A 14,839-nucleotide genomic window follows, 5' to 3' on the forward strand; every position below is an offset into this window, starting at 1 on the left:
CAATTTGTTTCCATTCTCCTGAAGATGGACATTTGAATTATTTCAGAATATAATAATTGAAACCAAAAATTTACATTGATTTCTTTCAGAAATTATGCCATAAAGTCGACAAAATAAACAGCACTAACTAAATGGAGCAAATTTATTGCATTCTGAAACAAAGTATATTATAAAAGAAACTTAACTATTCTGACATTCCTCACCTTAATAGACTCTTTAATAGAGAAATCATGTCTACTTAACAAGTTAATTTGGAGTTTATATATATATAAATTAATATCTTCAACACATAATACTACATATATTATATATAAACTATATATATCATGTCATACATATTACCTGTATTATATGTATATGATATATACATGATATATATATACACATATTACCTGTATTATATGTATATGATATATACATGATATATATACACATATTACCTATATTATATATATGATATATACGTGTGTGTGTGTATATATATATATATGATTTTTTAGCAGGTTTTATCAACTATTAAGACCTCAGTGGATGTTAGCACTCATTGTTTTTATTATTAGTAATAGAAAAAAGTAATGGAAAGATTCTAAAATGACTCAATGAAAATAAAATTTCAAGCAACATCCTATCACCTTGGTGTATAGTATTACTGATTTAATTTTCTATTGGTCTTCTGCTGAAATGGAAAACATGGCTGAGAAGTAGGGTTGTAGGTCAGGTATCTGCTTTGATATGAAGAGTGGTATCAATGGAGGACTGGACCTACATTGTTCCAATATTTTATCGTATTGATTTTTGTACGCATAAATTTTGCTTTAAAATTAAATGTTGACTCTTGAATTGTTATTATTCTATGTAGAATAATATTTTAGTGGCAGGACACTAATATAAATAATTTTTCTATAGCAAATAAATGATATACGCTATACACACACACATACATCTATGCTACTTTAAATTAGAATAATATAAACAGAACAATTCCTGGTAAAAATAATCAGTTTAATCTAATTTACTTTATGGTAATTTAACAGTAGGGTTGATGTGGGAAAAATGAACTAAAGCACTACTTTAAAATTATGTTAGGATAGATTTATCCCTTTTAAATAATTTCAGCAAAACAAAATAAAAGCATATATCTGTTTCATTAGTCACACTAAACACTGAAGCAAAAAAAAAAAACAAACTGTTTATATTTTCTAAATATTTTCACTTTTGACCTCATCCAGAATTACAATGAAAATTTACTTGGTAATTTAAAAATGATGTTTTGCTTTGTAATAGCATTATAACTGGGAAATATTTTTAAAAGAAATTTGTTTGTGTTTCTATGTTGATCTAAGACCTTATATTTTATTTCTTTCCCATCTATATTGTTCTCAATGAATATCATTGTAGTTAAAATTTCTCTTAACACTAGATACCAGTAATAGTCAAGAGCCTGTAAAATAAAATTTCAAGAATGAACAAGTTTGAAGGAATGAACAACAATTCTCCAAATTTTCACATATAAATGAAAAGTTGCCTAGGTAATAGATAAATACACGTTCAGCAGAACTCATATATAGGCACATTCCCAAGGGGATGATGGCTTTGGAAATGTCATATTTCAAGTGTGACTGCAACGTGGCAAGGTTGCTTTCTTAGACAACCTGGGTCAATAGTTCATTTGTATCTCAGTGAGAACCAACTCGCCAGTAACAGCTACAGGAGTCCACAGAGAAGCTGCGTGACTAGGACAAGGACAAGAAACCATTACCAGAGTGGTAATCCCATCTTTCTTTTGTCCTCTATTCTCCCTTGATCTGGTAATTTACATTCTAGAAGCAGCACAAATGGTATTGAATACAATTCTACGGAAACCATATCAACTTCTAATAATGGGCAAATATAAATTCATCTCCATAACTAGAAGGAAAAAATAATTATGAGAAACACTGAAAGGGTAAAAACTTAAAACAAAACAATTATAAGCAAAGGAAAACAAATCTCCTACTTCATTCACACCATCCCAAAACATACTACTTACTGCATAGCATTTCCCCACTGACTGTGGAGGGTTGGAGCTTACAATATCTCTAATTTGTATAAGAGAAGCAATTAGTCATCTCATTTCTGAGACAGGAATGAATCCAAAATTAGATGAGAAATACATTCAATCAATATCTCCAATGGAAATATAAAGTGAGCCCCCTATGCAATTTACAACTTTGTAGTTGCCATAAATGAAAAGTGAACATATATTTTAATTGTATATGTAATCTAATTTGTACTCAATATTTCAATTTCAAAATGTAATCAATATTAAAATTAAAATATTGTCATTTTTCTGTCTTCAAAATCTAATGTGTATTTTTTTGTTTCTAGCATCTCTATTTGCACTCGCCACACTTCAAGTGCTCAAATGAGTGTGGTCAGAAGCTATCAAAGCATAAATTTCAGTTTTAGTTTAAAAATGTATTGGTTTAATATTAGGTAATAAAGAATCATTTGTCATTTCTGTTTACACTGTCATTCTTAGAAATTTGTTGTGTACCTTAATAACATTAAATTTCTTTCATACTGGCATTTACTGTTTACATTATTTCAATCTTTATTATAACAGTATATTTGAGTAAGAAATTTGGCAAATATAATTAATTGTCATCTTTCTAATCACTTGTCCCTAGACCTGTGGATTAAATTTATTTCTCCAATGGTTGGGGATTATTTTGTTGAAAAGGGAGACTTTTTAAATGCTTTGGTCTGTCTTGTCATTCTGTTCTATTGCACTAGCATGTCTTTCTCCGTGCATGCCAGAATTAAATTAAGTTTTTCCCTTTAAAGTGCTCACATCTGCATAGGACACACATTTACATTGCCTACAGGAGACTATAGTGGTCATGCTATTTTCATGTTCTAGATATGTATTTCAGCACTTATATGTGTCTTAGTGAGTGTTGACTTGGGATTATAATGGCTATATAAAAAGCCCAGCTTTTCAAACATGGGCCAAGTTTCACCGAGTTTCCTTAGGTTGTGAAACTTTTTTAAAAGTTAGTACAGGTCAGACACTATGTTAACACTAAAATATTTTAGTTTTAGATGATTTGAGAGTTGAAAATCTGATATTTTGCTATTTTAGTTGGCTTTTTTTTGAAAACCTAATATTGATATAGGCATCTAATATATGAGCTATTTCTCTCAGCTTAATCTCATCCAAAAATGTACTTCCATATGGTAATAAAATGTTGAAATAATCATGGAGTAGAACATGTAAAATCCATGGAAAAATGAATTTTACATTTTTGTTTAGCATTTACAGTTTCTCTAGGTATGAATTAACTCTTTAAAATAAATTAATTTTTATTGTAATATTATTCATATAATGTATTCAATTTTATCTCAAGAGTTAAATACTTTATTATTTAAGAAAATATTTCACAAAATGAAATTTTAATGGGTATTAACATTCTTCGTGAGATATTCTTATTCATGACCACCATTTCTCATTTTTTTTATTCAAACTTTTTATTTAATAACTGTGTTAGCTTTCCATTACTACATCAAAATATCTGAGATAATTAACTCATAAAAGAAAATTTTTATTCAGCTCTAGTCTGTGATTGAATGCTTTCATTGTTTTGAGCCTCTGGGGATGGTATCAGATAGCAACTCAGGAGGGGATGTGGAGGAACATGTGAATTTTAGTTAAACTCATGAGCCTGGAAGCAAAGGAGTAGAGGAAGAGACCGGGTACCCACGATTCCCTTTGTGGGGACCATACCCTATGTGAACTCCTTACAAGTTCCCACCTCCTGAAGGTTTTAGCACCTTTTAAGAGCGCTTCCTTGGGCACCAAGACACTTCATACGCGGACCGTTGGGGGATTCTTAGCCACTCATGTATTTTTAAATTTTCTAGTGTAGTTACACAACACTTAATGTTATGTGGTTCATCATCTTTTCCACTGTTTTGAAAGTGATAAATAAATCCCATGTTATTTTCATGGTTACTCAAAGATAATAGTTGGGGCACTATTCTAACATTTGAAAGTCTACTTTGGAATCATGAAATGAAAATAATTCAGAATTGGAAACTTATTCCTATTTCTAGAAATTATTAATGTTTTATTTCTTCCTCCTCATCAAACCAATACCTAGGACTTTTAAGTCATATTTGGACTGTTATTTACAATTTTGAGAAAATGAATGAAGACTAGGACATGAGTTTGTTTATGCTCTATAATCTGCCCATTTTGTAACATGTTCCCTAAGCTCTTCTATGTATACTTTGACAGAGAAACAATTCCTCAAAGTCCTTTTGATTATTGTTTTTTTTTCTTTTTATGAAGGTCAGTTCCATACATTCCTGCTGCAATTCTAAAAGGTTTTCTTTTTTTTCTTCTTCTTATTTTTTTTTTTTTTAAATCATTCTAACAGTATGATGTTTGCAGCTGTCATCAGAACTCAGAACAAAAGTTACAATTTCTGGGGGGAATTTTCTGACAAGGTCTTTGGTATTGAATGTAAGATTTGAAGGAGCCTAAATATGAGCAGAAAAAGTCTATGTAACATAAGTGAAAACTTCCTTTGAATCCTAAAAATGAAGATAGACAAAAAAGACATGGAGCACCATAAAGAGTTCACAATGTAACTTCTTCGTTTGAAGTGCATACATCTGCAGCTATTAGTGAATTTATTAAATGCACTTCACAGGTTGGTGGAAGTGTTTGGGGGAGGTAAATTGAGGAGATTGAGCCCTTTGATGAAAGGAAGCATACTGAGTCCCTCAACCCTCATATGCCATGAAATCTAGGAATTCAAGCCAAGTTTTTCCCCAATCTTCAATTGTCTGGTCCCATATAACACTAAATTATATATTGCTTATAGAATAAAAATGATCACAAATCTAAATACTGAATCAATGTTTCTTTAAACTTCTAAATAAATTACCTGAGGATGAAACAGACATCTTTTCCATTTGAAAACAAGTGCCGTTGATCCTGGTTAAGTTACCATTCTCCTCCTGGTTCTCATGGTGCTGAGTAGTACTTTTTTTTTTTTTGGATAGTTTTCTCTGATACCCCAAAGCTCTGGGTTCCCTATTCTAATAGTTGAAGCATGGGATAGTAGACCTTGATGACAATAGTATTAGCATTATTGTCAAAGCTGCAATTTTTCAATTTGTTCAAATCCTTCACTGTTGCTATAGATACATACCTGCTGGCAAGATTTAGTTAAATTGAAGCAAACAGAAAAGGATGCTGTGCTACCAATGAATCCTACCTTCTGATGACGATGTTTTCTTACTGGGAAAGACCAATTATATATTTATATTACCAAAATGACTTCACATTTACTTTTCACCTCCAGAGCCCTGATTATAACTATCTATCATTTTCTTACCTTGTTGAAAACAGTTTCTTTTTCTACCAGAGATGCCTGTGGGTTTTCAAATTTGACTTTTATTTAGAAATATCTTAGTCAAAATATGCTCCTCTTTTATCACGTTTAAAACTTCACAAAGACCTTCTACTTTCAAATTATGAAGAGTAATGTTAATTACACATGCAAAATATTTATTCACATTGTTACTAAATGGATTTAGATATAAATGTATTTGGCGAATTTCTAATTTTCTTCTATTTAACTGATTTCCAATTATCACCGTTCATTTTTGTTTTTCTAATCTCAGTAATAAGCAAATTGAGTAGCTGTAATTTTTTTAGGTAAAATAAGTAAATGGAATGTTAAACACCTGGCAAAATAAAATACAAACAAGTGTAATCTTAATTCCTAATCATTACAGACCAGTGTGCTAAAACACTTCAAAAAGAGATGATCCTAAAGGGTCTGTCTGTTTGGGTCATCTATTTGTCAGAGGTAAGTTTTAAATCATTCCATTTCCTGAAAAGTTTAGGAAGAAATATACAAACAAGTTTATCTTTGCAAGAGTTTTCATAAGGACAATGTCTCAACCAAATTCTATAAACAAGTTTCTAATTTCTCTTGAAATATTTAATTCAAACCAGGACTCACAGAGTTAGGGAAATGACAAACTATTTAAGAATCAAAATGATAGGTGTTTCTGAACTCAGATTCACATGTGCATCTTCTTATTTATTAGTCATTGTATTATCTATATAGAAGATGTAGAAATAAATGTTTAAGAACTATTTTCTCTAATAATATATTCCCTTCTTGATATAATGTATACCTATTCTGCACAAAATACCCTCATAGTTATAATTTCATGTGTGCTTATCACCAAGTATTTATGCTTGGTGCTATTAAGTAACATCAAGCAAATTAAAAAATTGTCCCTCACAGATAGATTTTCCAAAGGTGAAATTGATCTTTTGGGTGTCTAGAAATCACACAGTTCCAGAAAAGAAATCACCTAAGAATAAACTTCACATCAAGAAGCAGAAGTAGGTTCCAGAAAGAGTATAGGTAATATATTTCAACAAGATTAAATAAAATCTTACATATATAATGCATTACCCTAAATTCATTAAGAAAGAAAAAATGAGATCAGAATGTGAGGCAAGTAAAAAAATAAAAAAAATATATAGACATATATATAAATGCGGTGCCTGGCAGATCCATTATTACTCAGGTGAAACCAAAGACATTCCCACAAATGCTAAGACCTTTAAAAACAAATCGCTTGCATAAATATTCTAGGTAAAAGAAGAATTACAATAAAGAACTCAAAAAATCCTATTTTATTTGTCTTACATAAGAGAATACCATAGACTGGATGGTTTATAAACCCTAATGTTTTTTTTTTTTTCTCACAATTCGATAGCTTGGAAGTTAAGACCAAGACTGTCATCAGACTTAGTCTGGTGAGGGCTCAATTTCTGGTTCATGTATCTCATCTTTTGACTATACTCTCCCATGAGAAAAGGTATGGGATCTCTCTAGGGCCTCTTTGAATTCCACTTCTTTATCACTTCTCAAATGTTCCACTTTGTAATATTATGAGATTGGAGGTTAGGATTTCAACGTATATATTTTGGAGAGCAAATATTCAGTCCATAGCATGTATGCAAGTAAACGAACGTATTAAAAGATACACATCATGTATCATTAAGGAAATATAAATTAAAATAGCAATGAGCTACCACAACACACCTATGAGTATGGTCAAAATCCAGAACATTGAAAACAATAAATCTTGGAGAGGATATCGAGGAATAGGAGCTCTCATTCACTTTTGCTGAGAAAGCAAATGATATCGTTACTTTGAAGACACTTTGTCAGTTTCTCACAAAATTAAACATGTTCTTATCAATGTATCTAGGAATTGTGTTTCCCAGTGTTAAGTAGTTGAAAACTAAATCTACATTAAAAATAGCACATGGACATTTAGAACAGCTTTATTCATAATTTCCAAAACTTGGACTCCACCAAGATGTCTGTTGGCAGGAAAATTAAAAAAAAAAATAGACTATGATAAACAAGACAGTGGACTTTTATTCAATGTTAAAAGTAGATGAAGTATGAAGTCATGAAAACGTATGGAAGAAGCTTAAATGCGTATTACTAAAAGAAAGAAACCAATATGAAAGGCTACATACTGTATGATTTCAGTGATATGACACTATGGAAAAGGCAAGATTATGAAGACTATAAGAAGTATCCATGGTTGCCATGGGTAACAATGGAAGGATGAAGGGACAACACAGAGGATTTTTAGGGCAGTTAAAATAATCTGCATGATACTATACTGGGAAACATATGTTATGAATTTTCCAAACATGTAGACTATGCAACACTCAGAAAGAATGCTAATCCCATCTGTGGACTCAGAGTGATTAATTTAGGGGGATTATCAGTTGTAACAAGTGTACCACTGTGGTGGAGGATGTTGGTAATGGAGGAGGTTATACACCTGTGAGAGCAGAGTGAATATAGGGTGTCTCTGAGCCTTCCTCTCAATTTCATTGCAAACCAAAACTTCTCTAATATTTTTTAATAAAATAATATAAGTAAATAATGGGACTAAAGATAAACACCAAAACTCTAAAATATAAAATTAATCCCATGTACCTTATCACAGTTGTAAAAAATAATATATCAAAAAAATGTTCATTAAAGGGAAAGTTCAAAATTTACAGTAAATATGTTAGTAATATGAAGTCTCAGGCTATAAACAGAATAGAACGGGAAAAGTGCTAAATTTGTCATATTAAACAGGAAAGTATCAGTGGAAGATTTTCATTAAATTAATTCCATATTTTCTTTAATAATTCCTTAATGCTTAATAAAATTACAAAATGAAATAAAACTAAAAATATTCTATCATAAATCTAAAAGAAAACATTTTTATTTCTCAATATATGTATTTAATCAAGTGGTATTGACAAAAACATAGAAGCTCTTTGTTTCATTTCTCTACATTTTTGAGAGTACAAGTTTTTAAAACCCAGCTTTGCTTTATTGTCAGAATGTAGAAAAAGAAAAGTCTTATGAATATGTTCTTAGACATATTAAAAATGCAACACTACACAATTTATGTTATTCCAGTAGGCTCTAAAGTCATTTTCGTTGGAAATTTTCTTTTGCTGCTTGAACAAAATTCCTCTGAGCCATCATCTAATTGGATCTAATTGTCTAAGAAAAGAAGACTGTTGCAAGCTTCCAAATGGGATTTTCAGCCACAATGGGGGAAATACAGTTCATGAATGTATCTTGCACACAATTAAATGAGATTACTACCTCTAGAAAAAAAATTAAAACCAATTTTCCTGAAAATGTTGAGGCAAATAAGAAATTGATTATCAGTTACATTTTCTTTGGTCTTATATGGGTATAGCCCAGAAATGTATTCATTGTTGTAATAAAACAGTGGTCCCACTATTTCCTTTGGGACTTATGGGTGTCATATATTCAAAGATTTAAATGTACCACCCAAATTTACAAAGTTTTTGCCATTGGCAAAAAGTGAATCTAGTCCGTTTTATTAGATATGGAATTAAGCATAGAAAGCAATTAGAGATCTGGATTCAATTTTGTGTGAAGGTACTCTTTTAAGTTTAAGCCACTGTTTTATAAATAACTGGCAGCTTTTGTGGGGTTGGATTGCTCCCACAACTGTCTAAGAAGGTTTTTGGCAGAAAATGATTATTGACTCATGGAGCACATCCTGAAATAGATGCACTTTTGTCTTTGATTTTTTCTTTTGAAAATGCTAGTGACTAAATATTGTGTAAGTACTATCATTGCTTTCTCTAAACATTTTTTGCCACTGTTCACCTCACTTCTTTTTAAAGATTTTTGATATATCTGTATAATAACAGAGGTACTGATGGTGTGCAATGATTTTTCTAAATTCCTTTTATCCCCTTTTTTTGTATATGGTCAATATGCAAATCTACCAAATATGTAGATTATTCACAGCAGCAAAAGAGAATTTATCCTTTTCGTTCTTATCCTAGCACTGTCCAACATTAAGCAAACCTTAGAACATGGTCCCCAAAAGATTTATCTTATTATAAGACTTGCATTTCAAAATAACCAAAAAAGAAAAATAAAGAAACTTTAAAACTTCTACAGCTCAAGATAAGAACAGAATGTTCTACATTACCTTTTCAGCGACAAGAGCATTTAACCAATCAATAGTCAAATTTGAGCAAAGATTGTTACTGTTGTCTTTATTAGACAAGTTCTTTCTTTCAGAAGTCTTTCAAAAAGATCAAACTTTTATCAAAGGTAAAATTTTAAAAATGCTAACGGTTTAAAAATAATGTGAAAATTTTTGTGATTTACATATAAGAGTAATTTTTCCTTTGATTATTTTCTTGAGCTCCCACCAAGATTAGTGTACTTCACTTCACCCATTGAAACCAATGAACTGACTCCAAAAGAAGCCCTTTGAGCCCTCCCTCAACTGCCCTAGAACAGTCCAAATAAACAATAAATTCAACTTTTGCTCTTTCTCTTAATTATTTGAACTGTTTCTATCCATATTTCTCTATTTGCCACAACTGAGGTAATTCCTGAAATTATAAACAGTTTTACATTATTTAAAAACCCTTAGCACTTAAAAAATTTTACAATTGATATTAATTTAGGTTTACCAATTATCAAATGTTTAAAAAAGTTATTTTGCTCACTGTTATTTATTTATTTTTCAGTTGTGGGGTGGAACCCTGGGTTTTATGAATGCGAGGCAAGCATCTACACCAGCCATACCCACAGCCCCTGCTCATTCTTTCTGTGTTGTTCACTTTTGAGCCACACAGATCCAACTGCCTCTTCGAAATTTTATCATAGACATGTAATTTGTAAATTTTATGCTTTTTTATCTCACAAAATTATTTCATATTTGCTCTTAAATGATGAATTTCTCTCTTATAATTGACATTCAGTTCAGATCTTTCAAGGTATTATTAAATTATATTCAAGAATGCATTATCTCTTTATGAAATATATCCCTCTTGGTTAATTTTTGTAGATAATCTGTCATTTCCTTCTAAATCTTTTGAACATTTCTGTTATTTTGATGTGAAGAAATATTAGTAAGTGATATAAAGAAATATCAGTAAGTGATGTTATTACCTGTTTTTGCTTTCATTTATCCTTTTAGGGACATAATGATTTTCCTAAACCTGAGAGTCTGCCAGTTTCCTTTTATTTTAAAAAAATGTTATTTTTTTAAGAAGTTCAAAACATTCATTTGATCTATTGTCTTCATCACCAATACTCATTTGAAGTATTTTGGACATCTCATTTATTCTTCCTTTACTTTAACTTCTATTTCGTATTTTTAAAGCCTTTATCTTATACTTACATAGTTCTGTCTTCCAATTCATTGTTATCCACTCTATTTAGTCAAATGATAAACCTTTTTTATGTAGTTCTTTTTTTTACCTTCAAAGCCCATATCATTATTTTTTAAAAATTCTATTTGATCCTATTTATAATCTCATAATTCTGTTTAATAAAGACCTGATCTTGCAACTAGGTTTCACTTACTTTTTTTCTCTTTGACCATTTAAATCTTAATTAATTGGTGGTCCATTTGCAATTTTGTTATATAATCTATATGGCAATATATGTCCTGTTTATTACATTTGTCAACTCTTTCTTTAGGCAATGCTATCCCATATGAGATTTGTAATTTTAGAATATCTGCAACAGAAGTTATTTTTATGGACTCCCTCAGTTGTGAAGGTATTCTCAGAGTTAATTTTGCATCTATGTCTATCAGGATCCTTTGGGTTTCACAGTTTTAGGCTTATTCATATTAAATTTTCAGCCTGAGTTTTCTATATTTTCAAGGTAGCCACAGTTATGCAATGCACAGCTTAAGCTGATTCTGATTTTTCATAGAGGAATTTTTCAACTCATTACTCAGGACTGTCTAGATACTCTTGTGGTTTACATCCATCAACATTTACAGAATATAGCCAGAGTTCCAAACCAGATAGGGTTGGGAATCACAGATCCAGAATAAAAATCACAATTTGTAAGCAAACTCAGCTACAGGTAGAGATTATTCAAATTCCACCTGGTTGGAGTTGTCTGAATGGCACATGTGATATGAAAGAAGACAGAGATTTTTTTGAAACGTGTATGAGAGGTATGTCCATCTTGATAATTATTCTGTTTGATATTTCCTGCTATCACTGAATCCCTAATTACTATATTACTTTGTTTCCTAGTTTCCAATTCACTAGTTTTCCAGATCCTCTGCTTCTGATTTCCCTGATAATATTTTGGCAGACAAATTTTCTTTTGCTTCAATGTACATCAGTGTTTCTTGTATTGACTATCAATTTTTACTTCTTTGACTTGGTAAACCCTTGAAATAATTTCTGGATTAATAAACATTTTCAGGAATTTTATCCACCAAGGATTTGGCTGAAATTCCAACAAACCTGTTCTGGTTCCTTGGGTTACCTCCAAAATATCTGCTTTAGATAATTGAAATGTGGAGGCCCAAGAGAGGCTATGGCTAACGCTATCTGGCTAGGATTGTCAGGCAAGTCTTCTTTTGGAAAAAACTTCCTGGATCAGACCAGCATAGCTGTGTACTGCTGCTCTCTGGAAAGGGATTCCTTTTCCTCTCACCCAGTTATTGGGAAGCGATGGCTAATCCCTCAGGCTGCAGAGGAACTCTAAGGCTATATGAAGTGTGTTAAAATTCTCTAGATTTCAAGGTAGTTAAAGAATTATATACAGTTCTCCAGTAAATTTTAGGGAAATACAGAGTTGTCTGTACATTGTGTCCATAGTTCAAATAACTGGAATGAAAAATTTTCAGGGCAAGGATTGATGTAACTGGGAAACAGTCAAGGAGTGAATATAGTTCGCTTTGTAACTATAAAATACTATAATATATGTATATATTACCATTATCATAACATTAATCATAACAAGATTATGATTTAGGACTGTCTTTAGACATGGAACAGCATATAGTAGTACCCCTTCTCCTTTAACATATGCATAAATAATTCAAAGTAGTTTTTAGATTGACAGGATATATAATCTTCTACCTCAGCCAGGAAGGGAAATAGCTGCTTCATAAGAAGTCTGGCTTCTAGTTAAAAAAAAATGTGTGTGCATTTTTTACTGAGTTTTAATGAGCTGTATGGAAGATTGAAATTATGCCATTTACCGGTAAAGAATAGAACTGGAGAATATCATGCTGAGTGAAATAAGTCAGACTCAGAAAGCCAAGAGTCATATGTTTTCTCTCATATGTAGAAGCTAGAGAAAAAAGATGGAAAAGGGGGCAGTCTAATAATGATATAGGGAAGATCAGTGGAGTATAAGAAGAAAATCAGGGGGGAGGGAGGACAAATGTGAAAGGGGAGGAAATGGGTAATGGAATTTCACAAAATCATGCTATGTATAAATATATCACAGTGAATTGCACACTAATGTATATCTTTAAATCACCAATCAAAAATAAATATAAAAAGGAGTAAAAGGATGACCAATAGAATAGAGGAAGGAAAATAGGGGGAGGAAAGAGGGAGGAAAGTGGGGCCACCTCCATCTTGGACTGAAATGGCATCAATCACATTCCATGCATGAATGATTTTGTCAAAATCAATCCGATGATGATGTGTAACAAGAATGCACTAATAAAAGACAAAAAATAAGAAAGTTATGTGATCTTTCAGGCCTGACCATTGACAATTTTTAAAGACTTTCCCTAGCAGTCTTCGTCATGGAAACTACCCTCAATACCAGACTTGGTGCCTAGAAGTTGCAGCGAAGGGCTCAGGTACCTGGCTGGACACACTTTCATGGATATTTGTATTTCTGGCCCAGTCACCTTCATTCCAAGGTCTCCTCATCTGAGGCCTTGAGCAGATGGCTTCTTCAGACTTCCTAGCTGAGGCCTCCCTGTTGAGGGAGTTCAGCAGGGAGATGGACAAGAGGACTTTGAAGATACTTTAACCAGTTCCATTAAACTGCAGGAGCTCCCTTAACAAGCACATGTCCTCTACATGATCTGTGATTTGCCCAACCCTTTAGGGGAGCATCACTCTGTGGGTCAGAAATGGAGTGGAGAGAATTAGCATTTTCTTATTTTTGCCTCTGGAATATTCTTTTGCAGCCAGCGATAGGGGCTTCATTGTTACTTTTGTTTTGGCTCCTGTTTGCTTAATGTGACTGCTCTGACCCACACCTGGCAGGTGAGCTCTGTCTCCGATTCAGGTTCTTGACACTTCTCTGGTGTTGAATATCTGGCTTTATTATTAGGGATGAGGTTAACTCTCAATGGTTCCCATTAGCAGTTACTCTCAATAAATCATCCGACATCATCCATGCTGAATCCAAATGCTATGGCCAGACATTTTTCAGAATGAGGACAGTCAATCAGAGTAATGTCAAGAGGTCACTGTTGTTGTCCCAAGAGACTAGCTAAACTGTTCTCTTTTTATTTGAATTATTCTCATACAAAGTCATATCATCTGAATTCTTCATATCTGCACTATATTATATTACTAAATGTTTAACATTTTTTATTATCTGGTTATGAAATAAAAGAGCTAATATGTTCCTGTAGCTTTGAGAAGAGGCTAGTGAAGACATACTCTAGCTTTCCATTAGTTATAAATTATATTAGAGTGAATTCAATAAATCTCCTCTGAGCTATACATTCCCCACTACCATCTAGAAATGCTTCTTTAATTATTTTGAAAATGGCTGCCTACAGCCATAGTTCTAACAAAAAAGGTTATTCCATTAACATTACCCAAAATCAGGGTTTTGTTTCAGCTTCTGAAAATAAATTTTATAGTTTACAGTGCTTCCCTTTATATAATTATTTCTGAGAAACTCCAGGATAATATTTCTTTAGTAGTATCTATTCTTTGAAGTTATAATTTAAATTTTAATCATGTTTTTATGGTTTGTTTCATTTTTCTTTTTTGCTTCTTATTTTAACTCACTTTAAAATACTTTTGAAATTAAGTATCATATATGTTATGGTTTGGATATAAGGTGCCCTGCAAAGCTCCAGTGTTAATGCAGGAATGTTCCAAGGTAAAATGATTGGATTATGAGAGCTGTAACCTAACCGGTCCATTCTAGTTTGAATGGCCAACTGGGTAGCAACTTTCAGCAGGTGAGGAATGGCTGGAGGAATTGAGTCGCTAGGGTCAAGAAAGTTTGTTATCTTCCCTACAGACCTTTTGTCCCTTTCCTCTCTCTGCTTTCTATATGCTGTAAAAGGAGCAGCTCTTCTCCATCACTCTCTTCCACCATGATATTCTGCCTCACCCTGGGCCCAGAGTAATACAGTTAGCCAACCATGGACTAAATTTCTGAAACTGTGAGACAAAATAAACTTCTCCTCTAAGTTGTTCTTGTCAGGTATTACTTTG

General features: G+C 32.1%; 1 protein-coding gene across 1 annotated transcript in view; it reads right to left on the bottom strand.

The window, feature by feature from the left end:
• The window catches only part of Galntl6 (polypeptide N-acetylgalactosaminyltransferase like 6), a 1,042,003-nt gene that overhangs the window by 782,554 nt on the left and 244,610 nt on the right, over nucleotides 1-14,839 (bottom strand). The gene's annotated exons all lie outside the window — the stretch shown is intronic.

Source organism: Urocitellus parryii, chromosome 14, assembly GCF_045843805.1.
Source record: "Urocitellus parryii isolate mUroPar1 chromosome 14, mUroPar1.hap1, whole genome shotgun sequence".
Lineage (NCBI taxonomy): Eukaryota > Metazoa > Chordata > Mammalia > Rodentia > Sciuridae > Urocitellus > Urocitellus parryii.